This window comes from Pelodiscus sinensis, chromosome 32, assembly GCF_049634645.1.
Source record: "Pelodiscus sinensis isolate JC-2024 chromosome 32, ASM4963464v1, whole genome shotgun sequence".
Lineage (NCBI taxonomy): Eukaryota > Metazoa > Chordata > Testudines > Trionychidae > Pelodiscus > Pelodiscus sinensis.
Window position 1 is genome coordinate 9,825,083 of NC_134742.1, and position 21,949 is coordinate 9,847,031.

At 53.3% G+C, this 21,949-nt stretch overlaps 2 protein-coding genes and 1 long non-coding RNA gene across 3 annotated transcripts in view; 1 reads left to right on the plus strand and 2 right to left on the minus strand.

Moving 5' to 3' along the window:
• LOC102443700 (uncharacterized) overlaps nt 1-748 on the minus strand; it is a 92,552-nt gene extending 91,804 nt beyond the window's left edge. The window contains exon 1 of the mRNA XM_075913922.1: nt 632-748. The gene's annotated coding sequence lies outside the window, so the exon portion shown is untranslated. The remainder of the gene's footprint in view (nt 1-631) is intronic.
• Nucleotides 1-21,949, minus strand: part of LOC102452245 (uncharacterized) — a 505,721-nt gene that overhangs the window by 283,363 nt on the left and 200,409 nt on the right.
• LOC142823271 (uncharacterized) lies at nt 859-5,612 on the plus strand. Its single transcript, XR_012898542.1, has 3 exons — nt 859-1,004; nt 2,004-2,159; nt 2,914-5,612. It is a non-coding gene; the product is annotated as an uncharacterized LOC142823271 (long non-coding RNA).

Consider the following 21,949-nt stretch of genomic DNA (forward strand, 5'->3'; position numbering starts at 1 on the left):
CAGACACTATTTGGGGCAAAAAATTTGTCAGGGATGGTACTTGGTCCTGCTGTGAAGGCAGGAGACTGGACTCCATGACCTTGCAAGGTCCCTTCCAGTTCTAAGAGACAAGCAATCTCCATTAGTTTTAAAATTTAATTTAAACTCTTGCATTCAAGAGTATTCACCGCACAAGCTCAGGCCAGTGTAGACGTAGCCCTGGTGAAATGACCTCGATTCCCGCTGAGCTCATGAGGCTCCATCAGCCCGGCGCAGCGCAAAGGTCCCAATTAGCATCCAATCCCCGTGGGACATAGTGACGGTGCAGCCGGCGCCCTCGGGTCTCGCAGGCTTCAGGCTTCACACGGCGAAGGGCACCCCCCCACCCACCCACCCACCCACGCGTGGGGCGCCCCGGCTGGGGCTCTGCTCGTTCCCCGCGCCCGGCACCTGGGATCAGTCTCCCCGGGGCAGCGCGCGCGCCGGGCACGAGATGCGGTCAGGGCTGAGTCGCGGGCTGAGTCGCGGGACTAGCTAGAGGAGCAGCCACTGCCGCTCCCCCCCCCTCACTGCAGGCGGGTGGTTTAGCCCCTGCACAGCCCCCCCCCGCTCCGCGCGGTGTTTGCCTTTGCCCGGGGCGCGCGCGCCTCACCTGCCAGCCGCGGCCCGGCTCCCCGAGCGCTCGCGGGCTGCGCTAACGTCCTGGCGCTGGAATCCGAACGGGAGTCACCGACCTGCTGCGCAGGCGCGGCTTTACCGCCCCCTGCTCCTCCCATTCTGTAGCATCCCGCCCGCCTTTTCAGCGCGTCCTCCCGCCAGTCACCCACCCCCGCGCTGCGATTGGCCCCTGGGCGGAGCCCGTCTGGGTCCGCGCGCCCAGCCTAGGGAGGCGGGAGCGCTCCCTCCCGCCCCGTCGCGGTCATTGCGCAGGCGCCGCGCGTCCTGTGGCGCGAATTCTGAGGGAGCCGTTGTTGCCGTTACTCGACGCGCGGCTGTTGGCGGAGGAGCAGAGAGGAGGCCGGGCGGTGCCTGAGGGCTGGGAGCAAGGGGAGAGGGCAGTCGGTGGGGAGAAGCGAGTGCGAGGGGGGCAGGTATGGGGGCGTGGCAGGCGACCTCTCAGATGGAGGGGAGGCGGGGCAGATAATCTCTGAGGGGGGGTGTGGGCGACAGCGGGGGAGGGGGAGTTTTGCCTTGGGACCCAAATCACGTGTGTGTGTGTGTGTGTGTGTGTGTGTGTGTGTGTGTGTGTGTGTTGGGGGAGGGGCGGCTCCTTGTCACACACATGCGGGGGGGGAGGGGAGCATATTAAAAACCAGCCTGGTTGCACAATGTGCGCGTGGCCCGTTCTTGTGCTTCGGGGGACCGGGGCTGAAACTGCGGCTGGGGACGTTTCGGTTGGACAATAGAGAAAACATCCTGCCTGTCCAGGTTGTTAAACACTGGAATAAATTGCCCAGGGAGATTGTGGAATCGCTATCTCTGGAGATATTTAAGGGCGGGTTGGACAGACACCCTGTCAGGGATGGTCTAGACCAGTGTTTCTCAACTTTTTTTTTTAAATAAAGTACTCCCTTTTTTAAAAAAAAATTATACGTACCCCTAGTATCTACAGTTTTCAGACACACACAACTTTTTTCTATCATTAACACATTTGTTTAAACAACTTAATCATAGCCGGACAGGCGATGAAATTTTTGGGCGTTGAAAGTACAAAAATAATAAAGCACTGTAAAACTGAAAACAAACATTCAGTTTCCTTCAAATTTCAGTTGTGTTGATGTACCCCTCAGACTTCTCTTGAGTACCCCTGGCCTTAGGCCGATTCAACCTATTCCCCCGAATCGGGCCCCACGCCCTACAGCCGCGATCCCCAACCGGTCGATCGATCACAAGGCCTCGACCAGTGGATTGCAAGGTGTTCAGGGCCCCCCATCCCCTATTCTCCCCCTACCCCTGAGAAGTCCCACTACCTACCCCCAGTGTAGTGCCGGCTTCCCCGGGGTGAACGGAAGTCTTTTCTGCAGCTTTGTGCCACTTCCAGGGATTCCAGAAGTACACTGGCTACACCCCTCCCACAGCTCTGTAGCGTGCCGGGCATGCAGCAGGGGGTGTCGGCCCCAGTGGAGGTGCGTGGTGCTGGCGACTTCCCTGCAGTACTGTGATGGCAGGACTCAAGAGGGGTGAGACAAGTGCAGGGATTTTGTCTGTGCTGTGGGAGGGGGTTTGGCCCCAAGGCAGACGCGGGAGGGGGGTTTGGCCCCGGGGCAGGCACAAGTGGGGGTTTGGCCCCAGGGCATGCGGGAGGGAGATTTGGCCCTGGGGCAGGTGCAGGACTGTGAGAGGGGTTTGGGATGTGCCGCGGGGGGGGGGGGGGGGTGTTGGACGGCTTCCCTCTGAGGGAATGGCGGAGGGTGGAAAGAATCCTGGGATGAGGCTGTGCAGGGCACTCTCTGCCCCCATTCCCCTCCTTTTCCCTCTCCCCAGCTGCAGAAACCTGTTCCCACTGGCCCCCTGTTCCCTCTCCCCAGTCTCAAAAACCTCTCCCCAGTACTATGTCCCCTGTTCCCACCAACACAGTTGGGGCCACACAAGTGATGCTTTGCGGAGGGGGGGGGATGGAGGAGGGTTTTTTTTGCATCTCACTTGTGTGGTCCCAACTGACTTTTCTTTGGGTCAGTGTCCCCTGACTCAAAACAGGTTATCTGCCCTTCTCAGAAATAAAGACAATGCAGAAATGTTTTGTTTGACATAGTATTTTATTTAAAATGAAGCCTGGGCAACAAACCCCCAATTGGGGCCAAGCCCCCATCAGTCCACAGCATCATTGCACTCCCCTTTCCCCCAGCCCCTACATCTGAAAATCAGTTGTACAACTATCAAAACAAATTATTTTCTTAATATGAAAGTGAAAATCTATAATTAATATTCTTTTAGAATGTGGTGACTTCTATCAATATGGGAAAGAGATCAAGAGACAGTGGTAGAAAGTACCCAAGTGGGAGTAAGAAAAAAGCCATATACAAGGCAAAGGCAGTTGAAACACAGAAGCAAAAGGGTGCTTTAAACAAGTATCTTAGCAGACCTGTTTCTACTGTTAAGCCAGAAGAGCTCAGTGAAGATGCAGATATGGTTGAAAATTCTCCAGTAGAACATACGACACAGACAGAGAACAATGGCAGTGATGAAGATCTGAAAAAAACTGTCAAGACAGTCAAGGTGAAGAGAAGACTACAAAAAGGGTTGTAACTGAAGATACTGAGGGTCAAGAATGCGTTTCTGATAATAAAGATGCGAGTGGTTTAGATCCAGAGAAGAAAGGCAACTTCAACTCTGCTGACCAAATAGAAATACCTGATGATCCTGCAACTTGGCCATAATACATTAGCCAGCATATCAGGGAGTATTTAGTAAAACAAGGGCCGCCTAAAATTATTGTAGAAGATTTCCCTAAAAATAAGATTGGGAAACACGTTTCAAAGTTTCACTGCAAAAGGAAACTTTCAAATGATGAAATTGTAGCTCATCCATGGGTGATATACTCGGTGTCAGCCGACAAGATCTTTTGTTATTACTGTAAGATTTTTTTGCTCTAATGTGAAAGTTCATTAGCATCTAATGGTTTTAATGACTGGTCTAATATTCATACAAGATTGGCCGAGCACGAAAACTCAAAAGGACATTTACAAGCTATGCTTAGTTGCTGCAACCTTCAGCAATGTTTATCTGCTGAAAAAACCATTGACTCAATACAACAAAAACTTATTGACCAAGAAGCAAAACGCTGGTATCAAGTTTTTGAGAGACTAGTCACTGTTGTTCAGTTGCTAGCAGAACGAAACTTATCATTTCATGGGTCTGATGAATGGCTGGGAATGGACGTTTTCTTGGAGTTATTGAATTACTGGGAAAGTTTGACCCAGTGATGCATGAACATTTACGAAGAATCAAGAAGACAGAAATACATGACCATTATTTAGGAAAAAACATTCAAAACGAACTTATTAGTATTGTAGGGAATGCTGTTAAACATGAATAATAGCTCAAATTAAGGCTGCTAAGTATTTTGCTATTATACTGGACTGCACTTCTGACTTTAATCATTAAGAACAAATGTCACTGACAATTAGGTATGTGGCTGATGGTGTATCACCAAATATTCCGGCAGGAGTATATGAACATTTCATTAAGTTTGTAGTAGTAGAATGCAGCACAGATGAATATTTGTACAATATCCTTTTAAGGGAACTCAAACACCAGGGATTGGTCATTGCAAATATCTGTGGGCAGGGCTATGACAACAGTGCAGATGTGAAGGGGAACATATCAGGTGTAAAAAGCACAACTTTTGAAAACAAACCCAAGAGCTTTTTTTACACCATGTGCGTGTCACAACTATAATCTCATTTTGGGCCAAAACATGTCCAGATGCAATGAGTTTCTTTGGAGTCTTGCAGCGTATTTATATCCTTTTTTTCTGCATCTACTAAAAGATGGACTATTTTTAGAAAACATGTTACTGGCCTTTCTGTAAAGCCTTTTTGCGAAACACGATGGGAATGTAGAATGCAAAATGTCAAAGCTCTGCGGTACCAAGCAGGGGAGTTTTATGATGCACTCGTAGAGGTAGCAGAAACAATTGATGATGGTGAAGCAAAAAGTGAAGCTGAGTCGCTGGCTATTCAAATGAAGGATTATAAGTTTTTGGTTTCACTAGTTTTCTGGCATGATTTACTTTTTCAAGTGAATTTTGTGAGCAAAGAGCTACAGAGTGATACAATGGATATTTCTGCAGGAATTTCTTCATTCGAAAAGCTTTGTAACTGGTTAAAAACATACAGAGAGAAGGGTTTTCAAGAAGTGTTAATTGGTGCCAAAGATCTAGATGTGACTCCAGTATTCCAGACTAAACACTTGTGCAAATGAAAAAAACAATTTGAGTACGAGTCTGCAGACAAGCCTTTTTCTGATCTAAAAGAAGTTTACAGAGTGCAATGCTTCAATCAAGTGTTAGACAAAGCTTTACAGTCACTTGAACCAACGTTTGAACAGTTACAGAAGCATGTGAGTTTATTTGGATTTTTATGCAAATTCAAAAATCTTCCCAAGGACACCATGTGAAAATCTGCTGCAGATCTGGAACTTGCATTGACAGATGTGAAACTAGTGCAGGAAAACGAACAAGTTTCAACTGTAAAATCAGTTGACATAAATGGCTACATGCTTTGTGAAGAGCTGGAAGTGTTAAAGCCAATTCTTCCTTCTGATTTTAACCCCCCCTAAAAATACTTCAATTTCTTGCATATAATAATCGATCAACAGCATTTCCAAATTTATTTATAGCAATTCGAATCTTACTGACTATTCCGGTAACTGTAGCCTCAGGAGAGAGGAGCTTCTCAAAGCTAAATCTTATTAAAACATATCTGCGATCAACAATGCAGGAAGACCGATTAAACAGTTTGGCAGTCATGTCAATTGAATGCGAAGTAATGAAGAGCTTAGAGTTAGGCAATATACTGAAAGATTTTGCTAAACAGCAAGCAAGGAAGATAAAGTTTTAAAAACATATAGGTGAGGTGTACAATAAAGTCCCTCTTATTCAACTTGATATTTATAATATATGACGCAATGTACCGAAACTTTTGTGTGGTATGTGTGGGGTTTTTTTTTTTTTTTTTTTTTTTTTGCTCAACAAAATATCCTGGGGGCCGGGGCCCCGTCAAAACTGTTCGAATTGGGCCCTGCACTTCTTAAAGCCGGCCCTGGCCAGCAGCTCTGGTTCCCTGGGCAGATCACTCTGGTTCTCAATGCACCCTGCGTCAGTTTGTCTTTTGTGCTCCGTTCCAGGCAGCACTTTTACAACAGCCCAGTTACATAAACCTACATAGGAGGTGACTATGAGTAAGCTCTTCTCAGCCACAGGCACAGCCAGGATCTCTCCCCTCCAGGGACAATCTAGACAACCTGCTAGATCCAAGACCCACCTGTTAACAGTAACACACTCTAGCTGCAACACAACAGCTCCTGGCCAGGAAAAGGCTCCACACCAGCAGCCTGGCTCCTCTCTCCAAAATGGAGCCTAGCCTAACTCCCCTTTAAACCTGGGACGCTGCTCGCCCTGACTAGTGTTCTGGGCAGGAGGCAAAACTTGGCAGCTTACAAAAGCAGCCCCCAGCCACCGAATCTAACTCCCTTTGGAGAGGCAGGGTGCTCCAGGCACTGCCCCACCCAGCCCTGGCAAGTGGGCACTGCCCTCCCACCCCCCCAGCCTGGCGCTGAGGAAACCCTCTGCCCCTCCCTCCTTTGTTGTTTCATGTGCTGCAAAGCTCCTCCCCTCCCCCCATCCCACTGGGTTCAGTTTTATCCCGGAGGGGCTGGATCTGCAGCACGGCTCTGGGAGGCAGCAGCAGCCAGGCCTGGCCCCGGAAGCCCAACCCTCATGAGCTGGGGCTTGGCCAGGCAGCTCCCGGTCTGAGCTAAGCCCTGATGCTGGCCCGTGACCGGAGTCACTGACCTTCGCATGCACAGTCGTCATCCCCCCCTCCAATTCTGCACCATCCTGGCCAGGTTTTCAATACATCCCATAACCCCTGTCAGCTGGGCACAGTCCCAGGGCAGCCCCTTCCTGGCTTTGGCTGCTGCTTTGTGTGCCTGTGGGACTCATGGTGCTGTGATCTGGTGTAAATGAAGTTTCACTCCACATCACGGGTTGTGGCTTTGCTGACCCCTATTGCTTGTAACGCTGGGGTCACAGTGTGCAGTAGCGGGGGGCAATTTCTGCTTCATGTTCTTATCCATAAATCCTCCTGGATGTGATCAGCAAGAGTCATTAGCAATTAATGCTCATTAACATCCCATGGGATCCAAGTGCCCCCCCATGCTCACACATGCTGGGCGCTCGTTGGAAGGTTGTAGGGGACGATCCTGTGTCTGCTGCTGGGGAGGGGGGGGGGCCTGTGCCCTGCTTTTTGCTGTGGGGTTGGTCCCTGCAGGCCTGGCTGAAGGTGGCTGCCACCAGATTCCTCCCCAGGCCTTTGCTCCACCCGTGGGGCCCGTACCTGGCAAATGCCACCAGGTGGCAGCAGGGCAGAGAGAAGTGCTGTGGGCTCTGGCAGAAGGAGTCAAGGCATTAGGACAGCTGGACCTTTCATAGCCCAGCTGGGAAGCTGCCCTCTGCCCTGCCCAGCGCCCTGGGCGGGGAAATAAAAATCCCTCTGCCCCCCACCTGCCTTTGCACACTCAGCAGGGGGCTCATCCACTGGGACAACTGTTACCCCCTCTGCCCCTACCTGTGTGGGGCAAACTTCCTCACAAGCACTGGCAGCCTCTCCCTCCTGAGCCAAATCCCAGCTCCTACCTCCTTCCTGATTTTCCCCTCCACCCACAGTTCTGCCTCACCCTGCAGTCACTTGCTCTCCCCAGCCTAGTAATTTTCTGCCCCCTGCTCAGACCCTGCCTGTCCAGTACTTGATTTGCCACCTGAACCCCTTATTAATACTTGTCAAGAGCCCAAAACAGCATCCGGACCCACCTAAGGGCAGAATGAGGGAAACAGCAACAGCAGCTGGAAGGAGAGGTCAGGGTGAAGGTGGGGGTGAGGATGCTGGCTCTCAGAGGGGGGGTCATGTCTGGGATGGATGCAGGCTCAGCGAGGGGGCTTAGTGCAGAGAGAGGAGTTCAGGCTGCTGGGGTGTGTGTGTGCATTGCAGCCCTGTATATGGTGGCTTGTCAGCAGAGGTGCACAAGGGGGGGGGGGGTCTTTCTGCCACAGGGATTGCCAGCTGTCTGGTGGCAGAAACTAGTGTACCGTGGAGGGTACGTGAAGAGAATAGCTGAGAAATCCTCAGGGCACAGGGCAGGAGCGGTGTTATTGCTCCAGGCTGGTGTGGTTTGTGTGTAGCAGACTTCAGTGTCTGAGCGGTGCCTCCTGTTCCTGGGCTGGACTCAGTCTGCTGCTGTCCCACAGTGCCCATGTGCTCTGACCCCCCTGTTTCTGTAGCTCTGCTAAAAGAAAGACACTCTGTGTGTTACTGGCTGCTGGGACCCGGCCTGACAGGCCGCAGGGGTGACGCTGTCAGACACACACAGGGAGCTGGGGATCACAGGCATCACAGGCTGGGAGGCGATGGATGCTGGCCTCCCAACCGTGGAATTGCAATGGCAGGTGGGGCGAGGACAGGACAGGACTAGTCCTGAAGTGTAGACAGCGATGGTTGCTGGATGCAGCAGAGAAGGGGGAGGGGCTAGGAAATTGCTCTTTGCAGCAACAGCCTCAGCAGACAAGAGCAACACAAGGTCACATTTCTCAAGGCAGCAAAACCAGTGACCCAGGCATTGGGGGGAAGAGACCCTGGAGTTTAGCTGTGAGTGGTGACGGGAGGGGTGGTACGTTAGTGACACCGTCCAGAAAGAACCAGCCAGATTGAGCCAGAGCTGAAGTGTGAGGACCAGAGAAAGGTCTCGGTGGAAGGTGGCGACCAGTGGAAGGGTCTGAGGGAGACGCAGGACATAGAAACGTTCCCACCTGCACATCTGCTGCCCTAGAGCTAGATTCCGACCCTGGTTCCTTTGGCCTCAGCTGCCAGCCAGTGTCTGGGCCTTGCTTGGTTCTGCCATTGGCAGGAGAGACTGATTGTAGGAGTCGGATGTTTCTTTGGTGCAAATTTTATTATTTACAAACAACATCCACACATTCCTGTGCCCTGAACAGGGTAGAAAAACAGCAGCTGGCAGGTCCCTTACTCAGAGCTTCATGTCTGTTTGTAGGGAACGTCTGTGTCCTGCCAGGCTCCCACTCACAGCTGCTGCTCCTGGCCTCTGCCTCACGCACACCCCAAGCTGCAAGCCAGTCCCCCGCCTGCACCAGGGAAACCCTCTGAGGCCTGCTTCACACTTACACTTAGATCAGCGGAGCAATGTCACTCAGGGCTGTGAAATATTTTGTGCTGTGATTTCCCCAGCTACATGGACCTAACTTCAGTGCAGTCAGTGGAATTCTGCCAGTGACTTGACTACAGCCTGTCAGAAAGGTGGGTTAACTAGAGTGACAGACAATCCATTTCTGTCTATTCAGGCAGCATATATACCAGGGGTGGGCACTCATTTTTTCCCTGAGGCCACTTCAAAAATTTTTGAAGTAGCCCCGGGCCACCACAGAAGGGGCGGGGCCTAAACAGGAAGGGGGACCTAAATGGGAAGGGGCAGGGCTGATTGGTCTGGGGTGGAGGAGCCTCTTTACCCCCCCTCCACCTATGCCCTGGAAGAGACTTGGCATGCTCCCCCATCCCCAAGCCAATCAGGGTCTGGGGGCAGGGGAGCATGGGAAGCCTTCTCCCGCCCTGCGAGGAGCACATGGCACTTAGCAGGGCATTGCTCCAGGTCATAGGATGGACAGGGGCTACAGAAGCCCATTTTTTTTCATTCCTACTGGGCTTCCCCAACCTGTCTCAGTGACACTGTTTGACCCAGGATCCCAAGTCCTCCTGCATCATAGAAGACAGCAGCAAACAGGCGACCTGAGATGAGATCGACATCTCTGCCTTGCTCCCTCAATGCTCTGTAGGGTTGGATATAAACCTGAAGCCACCTCGGGGGTCATAGAAGCTGCATGACAAAGTCCACAGGAATTGATCACAGAGCCTGGGCTATCTGAGGCTAGAGCGTCTGATCTCCGGGTCCCTAGTAGGATGTTCTTTTCCCTCACTCCTGCCCTCTTGCTATCTAAGGGCACAGGCTGAGCCAGGCTCTTCGCCCCACCCAGAGCCAGGGTTGGATTCTCTCCCCAGGGAGGGAGCCGGGTGGGAAAGTGAAGATCGGGGCCTCGTCACCAGCATCGATAAATGTCACCTGCCCCTGGTCACAGTCCAGACAAACCCGGGCCCTGCTGGGGGCCCGGCTCAGGGTCAGGAGGGTCTCTTTAGGTGAGGTGAGAGCCCAAAACTGACTCAACACATACCCCACAGCCCAGACACCACCCTCAGGGCTGAGGCTGATTTCTCCCTTCCGACTCACAGACTCTCTGGCCACCCCCACTGCCCAGTATCCCCCACCTCCCACCTCCACCTCCCAGCTGTGTCTCCCTGAGGTGAATCCCTCACAGACCAGCACACAGAGCTTAGTATCAAATCTCTCAGGGGTGTCGGGGAGTGGCTGCCGTGTCTGTTCCCATCTCACACCTTTCCCATCCTCAGACAGGACGAGCTGGGGATGAGCCGTGTCTGGATCCAGAGTCAGAGTTGCTGGGGAGAGAGAATCAGAGCGTGAGGGGCAGAGCTAGCCCTGGCGGGTGGGGAGCAGCTGGGGCCATTTCTCACCCTCCCCAGCAGCCCTGTTGTGGCTGGGACAGGCCTGGGTCCTGGGCCCTGAGACTGAGTGGAGCTGTCACTGCAGTTCTTCAGCCTGGGCAATGGGACCCCACTTCATAAGTGTCCCATGTGTCTGCAGAGGCTTTGGCCTCCCCCCCACCCCCCAGCTCAGGCTGCTCCATTCCCAGTGTCAGACCCAGCGTGGAAGGTTTGCGTGAGGTCAGAGCAGAGGAGGCAGGTACCAGCTTCAGACCCCAGACGCAAATGCCCTCCCCTAATGCAGCCTCCACTTCCAGGCCAGTGCGCAGAGGGGGAGGTGCAGCGCGGGGGAAGAGCCGCCTAACCCTAGAGAGCAGGGGGTGGTATTGGATGGGGCAGCCCAGAGAGAAGGGAGGAGCTGCCAGTGTCACAGGGAGGGCGTCTCCCCAAGGCAGGGAGTAGCTCCAAGAAGAGAGCCCAGCCCTGCCATGGGGGAAGGCCAGCTGGGGGAGAAGAGCAATGGGCTGGAGGTTGGAGTGTACAACCCCTGTGTTTGGCGCTGGGGGTTTTGGAACACTGGAGGGGGCGGCCAGTGGAGGGAGGGGGTTGTGGTGCTGGAGGGGGTGAGGGCTCTGGGGGAGCCCTGGGGATGAGGGGGTTGGGATGCTAGAGGGGGCTCCAGGTTTGGGAGGCGCTCTGGGCTGGAGGTTGGAGTGTACAAAGGGGGATGGGTTCTGGATGGAGCTGTGGGGGCTTTGGGGTGGGGCCTGGGATGAAGGGATTGGGGTGCAGAAGGTAGCTCCAGGGTTCACAGGAGGGCTGGGAGGGGAGGGGGTGGTGCAGGTACATGGGGGCTCTGGTTTAGCTGGCTGGCTCCTGGTCAGCAGTGCTAAGGCCGGTTGCTTGGTGCCTGCCTGTTGTGAGGCATCATGCTGTGCTCTGGAAGTGGCCAGCAGGTCTGGCTCTAGCGGGGGGGGGTGGGGGGGGGGGTGGGGGGGGGGGGGGAAACAGGAAGGGAGCACGAGTCTGAGACACACTGCCCACAGCTCTTGCTCGCAGGCATCCTCCCCCCAAGCGCCCATTGGCCAATGGCAGCGTGGGGCCAACGCTCAAGGTAGGGGAGCGTCCAGAGCCCAGTGACCTCCCGCCGAGGAGCCAGAGCTGCTCTGGGCTACTTCCCTGCCAGCCCCGGCACAGAGCTGTCACTGGAGATGTTTTCACTGGAATTCTCTCACAATGTAACAGCCAACTCCTTCTGCCAACTCGCCCGGTCGGTGCGCTCCCAGGGGTTCCCCTCCGCGTGTCTCCAGTGCAGAGGGCAGAGTGGCTGGTGGGGGAAGGCGAAAAGGGGAGATTGCCTGCAAAGCTCCAGGCCTGCCCAAGGCCAGCAGCTTGTGCAGTCAACATGGCCTCTGCCCTCAAACTATTCCCATATTAAGAAGTAAGGGGGCCTGGTCATCACATCTTTTGAAGTGGGCAGGCCAGGGCCCCCGGTTCCCCTGATCAAGGACCCTGGGTTAGGTTTAGGGCTGTACATGCCACAGTCGCTGTGGATTTGGTTGGTAACTTTGGCTACAATGTTAGGAAGATGCTTTCACTGGAATTTTCTCATCATTTATAGACAATCTCCACCTGCAACCTCACCCTGTCTCAATGCTCCTAGGGATTTTCCTCTTGCTCCCTCCAGTGCAGACGGCAGAGAGTCTGGCAGGGGAAAGGATAAGAGAGGTTAGATTTCAGGCTCTCGTATTTATAGCAGCCCCCCCGCCGCCCCTGAACAGCTAGAACTGCATTTAAATTATGACAGAGCCAACCGAGACAAACTCAGCTACTTAATATGAAAAGGTCTGAAACCTGCTATTTCTCATTCCGGTATCTCCCAATGGAACCAACATCTCTGCCGCCTCACACCCCTCCCAGGAGAGACAAGCCACGAGTGAGATTTAATTCTCTCTCCTCATCCCCTCCCACCCTTCGGACTTGGGTTTCTCTCATTCACTTAGTTTCTTTAGTCCTCACCTAGGCCCAGATCCTGAAAAGACTTTGGCATCAAAGTAAATTTTCCCCACTTTGGGCTTTTCCCCACTAACGGGATGCTCAGAGTTTGAAAAATCCCGGGTCTGGTTACGAGCTGCGAGGCTATTTAATCAGCATCTCGGCAGCGAGCCACTTGACGGGGGCCTCGTCTTCCACAGGCACAAATACGAACAGCAAGAATTCATTTTATTCCTGGGGAAACTGAGGCAGGGGCAGGTTGGCTCCATGGGCCAGATTCACCCTGTACCGGCCCAGGCAGGGTGGGGAGGCCCATTGTGACCCCGCTGTTCAGCGGCTGCTAGGGCTGGTGCAGAGCGTGGCTCAGGCTCAGAGTCACATCCCGGTTACAATGGCCCCATGTGCCAGGAAGCAGAGAGCCAGAGGTCCAGCTCTACACCAGCCATGTCCCTCTGTCCCTCCCCTCTCCCCCTCGCCCCAGCCCCATCCAATCCCCAGCCCTCTCAGGGACACGTCTCTGTCCCTCCCCCCCCCCCCATCTCCAACTCTTTCAGGGTCACAGCTTGGGCCTGGAGTTGCTGGGGAAAAGGCACAAGAGGTTCCTGTACTGGAGGGATCCCCCACCCTGGGGGAGGGGCTTTCTCCTTCCCTGCAGCCCATTGGCCCAGACTAGCTGCCAGAGGGGATCAGAGCTCAGTGAAGGGCCAGGCCCAGATTTAACAAGGGATTTCCATTTAGGGTCGAGTGGTAGGGTTGCCAGGTGTCCGGTTTTGAGCCGGACAGACCAGTATTTGAGCTTCCTGTTCAGGAAACAAATTGAGAAAATAGAAATGTCCGGTATTTTCTAAATAAGAGATAATGTCGTTTGTGATGTCACGTCAAGTGTGTCCGGAATTTTTGTTGAAACCATCTGGCCACCCTATCTCGCTGTGGGGTGTGAGCCTTTAGGCCCCTGGGCCTGGTTCTGAGGGGCTGGACCCTTGCAGCTCCCACTGACTCCACCTGCAGCTATGGAGGCTGCACAGCCCTGGAACACTCACCCTGACGCTCTCTGGTTGGGGGAATAGACATGCAAGGGCTCCACATGAAGGGACTGGGTAAATTTGGCCCTGAATACTGTGATCATTGGTAAGTCAGGAATTTATATGAACCATCCTGATGCTTGGGCCCTGCTCCATCTGCTCCACTTCTCTGTTTTGTCCTCGTTACCACCATACATATTGAGAATTGCTACAAAGGTTATTTTTTTATTTATAAGTTTGGAGAAACTGAGAAAGGGTGGCCAGATTGTTTCAACAAAAATACCGGACACACTTGACGTGACATCACAATCTACATTACATCTTATTTAGAAAATACCGGACATTTCTATTTTCTCAATTTGTTTCCCGAACAGAAAGCTCAACTACTGGACTGTCCAGTTCAAAACCGGACACCTGGCAACCCTAAACTGAGATTGTGTTTTTGTATTGACTGGCTCGGCTTTGGCCTGGTGAGCAGTGCGCTTGGCATAAGGGAATTGGTGCCTTAAGTGCCCTTGTTATTAAGTGCTGTGTTCCTAAGTTACTCGGTGGGATACAGATTTTTTTGATCACATAAGGTGCTTACAGACAACAGACCCCCAATGTGTACTTCCAAGGAGTAGTGAGCAAAGTCCAGAGACCCCCCAGGTGGAGAAGTGAGCTATGCACATCCACCTGTGATAGGTGGAAATGAACAAATCAGAAAAGAGAATGACTTGAAAATTGTTTGGACAGCAAAAGCCCTGGCAATTTAAAAGTTCATGTGCGTGCAGTGCATGAGTTATAGACGATACTTGCTCAGTGAGGAGGGAGAAGCAGTAACAGGAAACTTGGAAATGGCGGAGATGCTCAATGACTTCTTTGTTTCGGTCTTCACCGAGAAGTCTGGAGGTGTGCCTAATGTAGTGAATACAAGCAGAGAGAGGGCAAATTTAGAAGATAGGATACACAAAGAACAAGTTAAAAAAATCACTTAGGAAAGTTAGATGTCAGCAAGTCACCAGGTCCTGATGAAATGCATCCCAGGATACTCAAGGAGCTGATAGAGGAGGTATCTGAGCCTTTAGCTATGATCTTTGAAAAATTATGGAAGACAGGGGAGATTCCAGAAGACTGGAAAAGGGCAAATATTGTGCCCATCTATAAAAAGGGGAATAAGAACAACCCAGGAAACTACAGACCGGTCAGTTTAACGTCTGTCCCAGGGAAGATAATGGAGCAGGTAATTAAGGAAATCATATGCAAACACTTGGAAGGTAATAAAGTGATAGGGAATAGCCAGCATGGGTTTGTGAAGAACAAGTCATGCCAAACTAATCCGATAGCTTTCTTTGATAGGATAACGAGCCTTGTGGATAAGGGAGAAGCGGTGGATGTCCTGTCCCTAGACTTTAGTAAGGCATTTGATACGGTCTCGCATGATATTCTTATTGATAAACTAGGCAAATATAACTTAGATAGGGCCACGATAAGGTGGGTGCATAATTGGCTGGATAACCGTAGTCAGAGAGTTATTGTTAACGGTGCTAAATCCTGCTGGAAAGGGATAACAAGTGGAGTTCCGCAAGGGTCTGTTTTGGGACCCGTACTGTTCAATATCTTCATCAATGATGTAGATATTGGGATAGAGAGTACGCTTATTAAGTTTGCAGATGATACCAAACTGGGTGGGGTTGCAACTTCTTTGGAGGATAGGGACATAATTCAAAATGACCGTAGCAAGTTAGAGAAATGGTCAGAGGTAAACAGGATGAGGTTTAATAAAGAGAAATGCAAAGTGCTCCACTTAGGAAGGAACAATCAGTTCCATACATACAAGATGGGAAGCGACTGTCTAGGAAGGAGCATGGCGGAAAGGGATCTAGGGGTCATAGTGGACTACAAGTTGAATATAAGTCAGTGTGATGCTGTTGCAAAAAAAGCAAATATGATTCTAGGTTGTATCAACAGGTGTGTTGTAAGCAAAACTCGTGAAGTCATTCTGCCGCTCTACTCTGCACTAGTTAGGCCTCAGCTGGAGTACTGTGTCCAGTTCTGGGCGCCACATTTCAAGAAAGATGTGGAGAAATTGGAAAGGGTACAGAGAAGAGCGACAAGAATGATTAAAGGTCTAGAGAACATGACCTATGAAGCCAGGCTTCGTGAACTGGGCTTGTTTAGATTGGAAAAAAGAAGATTAAGGGGGGACATGTTAGTGGTTTTCAAATATCTAAAAGGGTGTCACAAGGAGGAAGGAGAAAATTTGTTCCTCTTGGTTTCTGAGGACAGGACAAGGAGTAATGGGCTTAAAGTGCAGCAAGGGAGGTTTAGATTGGACATTAGGAAAAAATTCCTAACTGTCAGAGTGGTCAAATATTGGAATAAATTGCCAAGGGAGGTGGTGGAATCTCCCTCTCTGGAGATATTTAAGAACAGGTTAGATAGACATCTGTCAGGGATGGTGTAGACGGAGCTTGGTCCTGCCTTGAGGGCGGGGGGCTGGACTCGATGACCTCTCGAGGTCCCTTCCAGTCCTATGATTCTATGATTCATAACACGCAAAGGTGTTTGGAACAGAACTAATCAGTATATAATCTGGCTGTACGTAACATGTCAGACATTGTAAGGGGTAGTTGGATCATCACTGGAGAAATGCAGTATGATCCACCTATGCCCCGGAAGAAGATAACTAGGCAGTGTTTGTGTTCATTTCTCACTCTAACAGGCACTGCAATGGTGAAAAATGATTTTTGGAACAAATAAGGGGTTAAATTAATCAAACTGAATGTCTTTGACCCTAAGTCTGTGCCGTTCTCACCACGCCTCAGTCCCTTCTAGGTACCTTTGAACTTCCTCAGTGTCTCCAACAGCGCAAAAGTTTTCTGGGAGAAACCACTGACTCGCTTGTCCAGCTCAGAAGAAATCTCCTCTGGCAGCTGGAACTGCCCCGTCTCACACCTGAAGAGAAACAATGTCACAGGATTACACTGCATTGAGTGACTCGGCTCTTAAATTCTTGCTAGTCAGTAGCTGCTCTAATGTGCCTAAGATTTAGAATTCCTCCAATTCTCCCAGCCGGAGAGCAGGAGCATCACTGCCCATAGCCATGCAACACTCCTCTCAAAAGTCCCATTAATATTCTTGAAATCCAGCCCGGAGAGACCAGCTCTGGGGACAAAAGGGGAATTGAGTTTCCATGGGCAATTCATTCCTTGGCCTCCAGGCTCTGAGGGACAGGATGTTCCTAGGTGAAAGGCTGTAGGAATCTGCCCACTAGGGACTAGACTGAGACACCAGCGCCCCCTCCCCAGCTCATGCCACACAGGTCTCCAAACAGCCCTGGGATGGGAAAGTCTCTTGATTCCTGCTGCCCTGGGCTGAATGGTGCCCAGTGCCCAGTAGTGACAGGCCCATGTTCCACCCCCACAGTCCGGAGGCAGCCAGTCCCCAGCGACAGCTCTAGGAAACACCTGAGGTCAGACTGTGCCCCTGAATGGAGAACTGCTGTGCCAGGGTGAGACCCTCAGGTTGAAGTTGATCAGGGAGATTTGTGGCCAGCCTGTGACCTTCCCCCTCACATCTGGCTGTAGAGCCCTGGGGGGATGTGGTGCGCACATCAGCTCCAAGCTCCTCCCCAGCATTGTGCAGTGCGATGGTGGTGAGAGAACCACGTACCTGCTCAAGGTGCTTCTCGCATCCTGCAGGAGAGAGAGAAGAAAATCTCAGCCTCATCGGACACACACAGGGGCTTGAGAAGGGATTTTGCAAACATGGGGAAGAGAGACCCTGCCCTGGCCCCTGAGCGAATGCAGCTTGGCCATCTCTAATACCTGTGTGCTTTTAACTCTGCCAAGCAACAACAGTCACTCGTGTGTCAGCAATTCACACGCCGAGTTACACCCAGATCTGACAATGTGACCCTACTGCTTGTGATTCAAGTACCTCCCTTTCCTCTGTGGGGATATGAGATGCTTCCAGGTCCTGGAGCACAGAGTCAGAGTTTCTCACTGTGTTTCTCCCTCAGTCTCACCTGCAGGAAAATCATGCCAGTGTAGACGTAGCCTCTAAGGCTGCTCTGGCTCAGGGTAAAGGAGCTGCCGTGTCACCCATGCTCATGATTTTAAAATGAGTCTTATGATAATTGGGGCTTTAACAAACCCACCAGCCTCTGGAAGCCTGTGATAAGGTGAGACCCTTGGGTTTTGTTTCTTAAGCAAAGAAAGTTTCCCCATTTTTTTATATTAAAAAAAATCCCTGTAAAAATTGTGATCTGAGTGCAGCCTAATGGTCTGAGAAGGCAGAGGGTGAATAGAAATAACCCAACATTTATTATTTTACTAGCTGGAGTTACCCAGCATTGCTTGGTCCTGCCCCCTCACCCAGATCTCCCCCAACCAGCTCTGCTTCCCACCAGCTGCCCTCCCTCAATCTCTCCTGGCCAGCCCCGCTGTCCACAACCCCTCCCCCGACCAGCTCTGCTTCCCGCTGGCTGCCGCTCCTCCCCGATCTCCCCCGGCCAGCCCTGCTCCCCCCGCCCCCGCCAGCTCTGCTTCCCACTGGCCGCTGCCCCTCCCCGATCTCCCCCGGCCAGCCCCGCTGCCCCCAGCCCTCCCCCCCCCGACCAGCTCTGCTTCCCACCAGCAACCCTTCCCCTGATCTCCCCTGGCCAGCCCCGTTGCCCCCAGCACTCCCCCCCGACCAGCTCTGCTTCCCACCAGCAACCCTTCCCCTGATCTCCCCTGGCCAGCCCCGCTGCCCCCAGCACTCCCCCCGACCAGCTCTGCTTCCCACCAGCAACCCTTCCCCTGATCTCCCCCAGCCAGCCCCGTTGCCCCCCCCCCCCCCCCTTCCTCCTGGCCAGCCCCGCTCCCCTCCCGGCCGATTCCTCCCCCAGCGCAGCGGGTTATTTTTTATTTTTACAGTTTGAGATTGGGCCCGATCAGGTCCAAAATACCTTAAAACCTTCTCCTGGAGGAAAGGTTATCCCATGGTAAGTTTGGTTGCGGTAGCTCTTCTAGTGTCCAAGTTATTAGAGCACAAACATACCAACATTCTCCTTTATATATTAGATTTGAAGTCTTGTGGTTTTCATTTCAGGGGTCCTGACTCAGGAGCTTTAGAAGTTCGGTGCTGCCCGGGCTGAGAGAATTCAGGCCTTAACTCTGTTTCTGCTGCCCATGGAAAGCCACCAGATCCAATGCCATCGGTTATAAAACCAGACCAGTTAAGAGAAAGGGAAAAAGAGAGGGCAGGGCATGGGGTGGGGAGGTGCATGGAGCTGGCTGTGGGGCCAACCAGCAAACAAGCACAACGCCCTGGATTGCGGTTGAACGAAAGAGAGAATTGAGAATCTTCGTTTTTTCTGTAGTAAGCCTTCAGCGCCTTTGCTGGAGCAGCCCGGCCTGAGAACATGGACTGATCAGCATGGCCTGCGTCACGTCATCCAAACCCAGGAGTTTGGCTGGAGGACACAAGGGCTATGTCTACACTCGCCGCTTCTTGCGCGAGTAATATGCAAATGAGGCTAAGCGTGGAATATCGCCGAGCCTCATTTGCATACCTAATGAGCCGCCATTTTTTTTTCAGAAGAGGCTCTTGCACCAGAAGGAGCATCTACACTGCCCCTTCTTGTGCAAGAAAACCCCTCTTGCGCAACGCCGTTCTTCCTCAAAAGTAATAGGTGTAACGGCATTGTGCAAGAGGGTTTTTCTCGTGCAAGAAGGGGCAGTGTAGATGCTCTTTCTTGCGCAAGAGCCTCTTCTGAAAAAAATGGTGGCTTATTAGGTATGCAAATGAGGCTCGGCGATATTCCATGCTGAGCCTCATTTGCATATTACTCGCGCAAGAAGCCGCGAGTGTCGACCTAGCCAAGAGGTGTTTGCTTCTCAAACACGGACACGCTGGGCGTTTCCCGCATTACTTTCTGTGCATTCTGAGTTTGCTCTGCTCACGCCCCCAAACTGCTCTGCCCAGCCAGGAGAGCGAGAAAGTGGCCGTGGTTCAGGTAAGCGCTGAGATTGTCACGGAATCGCGGGAGCTGCGGCGTTAGGAGAAACACCAGCTAGGGACAGAGCCTGGGTGAAGCCAGCAAAGTCTGGGACAGCCCCAGGGGGATGTGTTGGGGATGAGATGGGGACAGGAACAGCGGCACTGCTGACTGCAGGTCCTTATCTGGCCCCCTGCCTGAGCCCCTCCCGCCTGCCAGTGAGCTCAGCCTCAGGCCGGGGTCCAATAAATCAGCTGTGTGAGTTCAGACAGAGCAGGCCACTGAGCCTGGCTCTGCTCAGGTTAACTTAGCGCCTTCGCCTCTCCCTCTGTAGGGACCCAAACCTCCCCCTCCCCGGCTCCCTGCCTCGTGGGGAACTGAAGGAAAACCAGCGGGGTGGGCATAGGGGAGGGGCTGTGGGCAGATAACTCTCCTCCCTTGCCCAGCAGCTCCTGGGTTTCGATGACGTGACGCGGGCCATGCAGATCAGGCAATGACCTTCCTTTCTTCCAGGAGCACTTCCCTGTGGTTGTACAAATGAGAAAGTGCTACTGCCCAAGGGGGGAGCTTCAGGGACTGGGGGCGGCCAGTGTCAGCTGCTGTTTTGCTTCTGCCCAGCGCCCCAGTGAGGCCAAGGAGCACCCCGGGTGGAAGGGGCGGGGCTGGATTTAAACCCTGCTGCAGGGTCCTGCCCGGTTCTCAGAACAGGCAAATTGTCCCGTGTTTTCGGTCTCCCCGCAACAGCGCTGGCAGATCCTGTTGCTGCCAAATTCCCGCTCGCCAGCTGTGAGTGGGGGCTGGGGGGGGGGACAGTGGCTGCTCCCCCAGCTGGTCTGTTAGTGCAGCCTCTGCTGCGTGTCAGCATCCGCCAGCAGCCCCCCCCCCCCATCCTGTTTCTTTCCGGCACTGACTACACTGCAGCAGCAATGGCTGGTCCGTGCGAGCTCTGTTGACCCCCCCATCCCATTGTCCCTTTGCATCCTCCCTCCCCTTGCTGCCCCCGCCCTGCTCTGCCCCTTCATGCCCCGCAGCCCCCCTGCTCCTCCATTGCCTTGCCCACATGTTGCCTCATGGAGATGCGATCCCAGGCACCAGGAGAGGGGAGTGTGTCCTGGGGCCCAGTCTGGCAAGCAGGGAGGAGCGCCCCAGCCAGCTCATTTGGTCACCTCACCCGTGTGAGCAGTGCACCGGGGTGTGTGCGGGTCCCTCTGCCATGTGAGCTGGGAGCCCCGCGCCTGGCTGCTCGGAGCCTGCGCCTGGCCCCGGGACGCTGGGAGGGCGGGGCAGGGCGCAGCATGGCACTAGGAAGACGGGTGGGCGCCTGGCCCCAGCGCAGGGCAGCCCCGGCTGGTGACGCTGAGCCTGGCGGGGCATGCCATGGCCATGGTGGCTGCTCCCGGCTGCTGACTCAGGGTATGTCTACACTACCCCGCTAGTTCGAACTAGGAGGGTAATGGAGGCATACCGCACTTGCAAATGAAGCCCGGGATTTGAATTTCCCGGGCTTCATTTGCATAAGCGGGGAGCCGCCATTTTTAAATCCCCGCTGGTTCGAACCCCGTGTAGCGCACAGCCCCACCCCCACGCAGAACAGACCGGCGCGGAGGGGCCCTTTGTGGTGCAGGAGCTGCGAGCCGGCAATTTGTGCAGTTGACGCCTTTTTTCTATTTTTTTGTCCATAGCGGCGCCTGGAGAAATTGTGCGGCCTTGGACCCCGCAAAACTCTTATCCGCCCCTGCCTGCTGGGACACCATCTTCTCTTCTCCCCCCGCCTCCCGCCTGGATCCCCGTGTCTGGCTCTCGACACAGTCCTCCCTCCCGCTACTCTCTGGGCCCTGTAACCTCCCCACCACACACACACACACCTGCCCAGGAACCCAGCCCCCTTGTGCTGTGTCCTGACAACTTCACCCCTGCCTGGGACCCAGGGGATTCTCCCTCCCCCTTCGTCTGAGGAAGGGGAACTCTGGTGTTTGCAGTGCCCGTGTCCCCAAATCCCTCCCTGCACAAAAAAAGGGGGGGGATTTTTTTGCTTGGGGCGGCAAAAAACCTAGAGCCGGCCCTGTCTATACATACTCAGCAGGGCCAGTGGACAGGCTGCTTGGGCTGTGCTGAAGGTCCAGGAAGGGAGTGAAAAGATGCAGGTTTTTTTGAGGGGTGGGGGACTCCTCCCTCCTCCCCCCAATCTCCATCCCTGTTGGCAGATCACCTGGGCCTGGGTCAGGACCCACCTTTGGGTGGAAACCCCGCCCTGGGGAGAACTGCCTGGATACAGCTACCTTGTTCTTTCCCCTCTGGCACGTGCACCCTCCCCCAGCTGTTAACATTGCCACTGGGCAGCATTGGGGCAGAGTTAGCCCTTTACGGGCAGACGGAAGCAAAACGGGCATTGGGTGTCAGGCTGACAAGTCAGGACGTGGGAGCAGGCGTGTACCCTGTTCTGGGTGGAGTTAAAGCTCCCTTGACATAGCTGGGAGGAGGCATCTTCACTTAGCACAGCCGGAAGGAGGTTTCACCTAGAACAAGCCGAGAGGGTCTGAGCTGAGGAATTAGTGCCAGGTAGGCACAGGACTAGGCTACTGCTCGGAGGAGGGGCATGTGAGCTGGGAGCAACGCAGCCCAGACATGGAGGCAGAGCAGGAAAACTGCGTGAGTCCATGAGCATGAGCGACAAGGAGTCCTGTGGCACCTTATAGACTAAGGCT